Source organism: Furipterus horrens, unplaced genomic scaffold, assembly GCF_987537825.1.
Source record: "Furipterus horrens unplaced genomic scaffold, mFurHor1.1.pri manual_scaffold_3, whole genome shotgun sequence".
In the NCBI taxonomy this organism is placed as follows: domain Eukaryota; kingdom Metazoa; phylum Chordata; class Mammalia; order Chiroptera; family Furipteridae; genus Furipterus; species Furipterus horrens.
Window position 1 is genome coordinate 117,787,179 of NW_028327173.1, and position 2,629 is coordinate 117,789,807.

At 40.1% G+C, this 2,629-nt stretch overlaps 1 pseudogene; it reads right to left on the bottom strand.

The window, feature by feature from the left end:
- Positions 1–464: 464 nt before the first annotated feature.
- LOC150015818 (nucleic acid dioxygenase ALKBH1 pseudogene) lies at positions 465–1,487 on the bottom strand (annotated as a pseudogene).
- Between the last annotated feature and the right edge of the window lie 1,142 nt (positions 1,488–2,629).

Below are 2,629 nucleotides of genomic sequence, written 5' to 3' on the forward strand. Positions count from 1 at the left end.
GGGAGACAATGATCAAAAGATTTGATATTAACTGGAAGAATAAATAAGTGAGACTAATGGTTGGTTCATGGAACCACAATTTTATCACAAAATCACTAGATGGAGTGGTGTGAGGGTTATTACATTTCCCATTAATAAAATATGAGGTATTTAAAGACTCCATAGACATGGAAACTCACTCCTACTCCCCTCAGGGTAATGGCAGAGGCTGAGAAGACTGCTGTAGGATGTCACACTTCCTTGGGTTTCCCACATACATTACTGTGTCCTGGTTAGGCACTAATGTATGTGATAAGTCAGTTTACTCTTCAGAATGGGTTCCAAGGCAACAGTGTGATCAATGATGAGTTTTTCCCCGTCTCTGTTTCTGGCTTGTCTCGGTAGTAAAGTCAATGGCAATACAAAACAGCACGGTCATTTACTGTTAAGATCTGACTAAATAAAAGGAATGGGCGCTCCAAGTCTCAGCTGTCAGGGTTTAACCTAGCTCGTTTTACTTGCCTATTCTCACCATCCAGATGGCAAAAACCTTCCGTGGTGATGTCTCTTATTCTCCCCCATGGGCTCCAAAGGGAAGTCCTGGTCTGTGGCCAGCACCTGTTGGACAGTCATGTTAACACGAGCAGTTTTCAAGTAGCTGGCACATACCTGCCAGTCCTCCACAGAACAGCACTCTACCACCGAATCTCTCGGAAGGACAGCTGGGGGAGGTATTTCCAGGCAGCATGGCAGGCTTTTCCCCCTTGGAACTTGGAAGGACCTTTGGAACTGCATGGTTCAACAGGTGGCTGAAACCTGACATTACCATGATGTCACCGCTGTGCATAAACATGGCTGCGGGGGCTTCATCTCTTTTGAGGCCACCAAGGAGAAAGATGGCAGACTGTCCGAAACTGAATGACAGCAGGTGTCTGGAGTGATCGAGTTCAGATTTATCTACGTGAATTCCCAGCGTACAATCTAATCGGTAGTAATTCAGGATACCTGCTTCGGCTGGGAAACCCTGAAATCCACAGGCAGCAGCTACTTGCTCTTAGAAACTCTTTGCTCTGTTCCCATAGATCTTGGGTCTCTTCTGTAGTCATGTGTTTGTCTAGGTTACATACATTAGGTTTCTGGGAATACAATTTAAGGCACTGCTTCACCCAGTGCCACTGGTAACCTGGGAGGAAGGGATTTGGGATAAAAATAAAGCCAGGATAGTCTTCGAGTCCATAAGCTCGCCACTTGCTGACTGGCTGAAGTCCTACTCTGTGTGCATGGTGGTCACTGACTGAGGACACACTTAACTGAGATCTGACCACCTTGTGGGCACCGGGCGCCGTGCCGCGGTCTGCGTGGGCCGCCGAGAAGTCGATGACCCCTCCCAAGTCTGCGGTCCCGGGGCGGCTCTGCCGGTAGAAGCAGAAAAGCTTCCGAAAGGCGTCTTCCCCCAACTCTGTTGCCAGTGTACCCACGGAGCTCGATGTCGTCACCATCTTCCCCATCTCACTGGCCCAATTTTACATTCTTTAAGAAAGTTTTAGGCATAACAAAATACAAAAATTGTACACCTTTCCGTACATTTGCTCCTGGTTTATACATTATAAAATGATATCATCAAGTACCTGTATACAGAAACACTTTAACAATGCCAAGGTGTAAGATATATATGTTACATTATAAAAAACTTAAACAAATTTTACTGGTTAAATTATACAAAAATTGAATATTGACCAATTATATTGATTGTCAGTGGTCATTCATTCTTTGTTAGAAAAGGTGTTTATTTTCACACAATTCTGATAACAGCTTGTAAAAGAAAAACGATAACCATCTAAAGTTATAAGAATAAAAAGCAGTATAGAAAACATGCTTTTCTTATAAACTTTTCCTAAGAATTTTATACAATTTAGCTCCAGGTTTTAGGATGTGTTTGAATGTCACATGTACTAGTATTCTACTAATTATAGAAGACAACTGTTCTTGTTTGATGAGCAAGATGTTATTCTTAGAAAATGGGTACCTGGGTTTTTTTCCCCACTGTTCTGGTGTATAAAAACCAAATGATAGTCCTAATTTATTCTGAAAATTTCCTTCATTTTAACCAGCCAGCTTCTACTTCAATCTCAATTTTTTAAAAAATTGAGGTGTGATTGTTACATAACATGCTACCAGTTTCAGGTATATAACATAATGATTCAAAATGACCACTACAATAAGCTTAATTAAAATTTGCCACCATCCATAATTTAACCAATAATAATAAGATTATTTAAAATTTTTATAACCATGAAGAAAAATGGGTTCACATAAATTACATAGCAATGTGTACAACATTCAGGAACCTGTTCAAAATTTCTTTGTGGGTAGATTTAGCATAAAAAACTTCCAACTGACATATTTAAGTAAGTAGATGTTGAAGGTTACACACAAGCTTCAATTAAATTGTATATCTCCATATCTGCTTGTGCTCCTAAGTTGTTGTAAGCATAAATTCATCTTTTTCCACTTAAGCATTAATTGTTAAATTTACATACTTCTATGCAACCAGGTACATAACTCACACCCTCTTGAAAGAAAGGATTTCAGGTTAGAGAAGGATGGATTAGAAGTAATTTTCTACCACTAATTTCCATTCTTATACTTG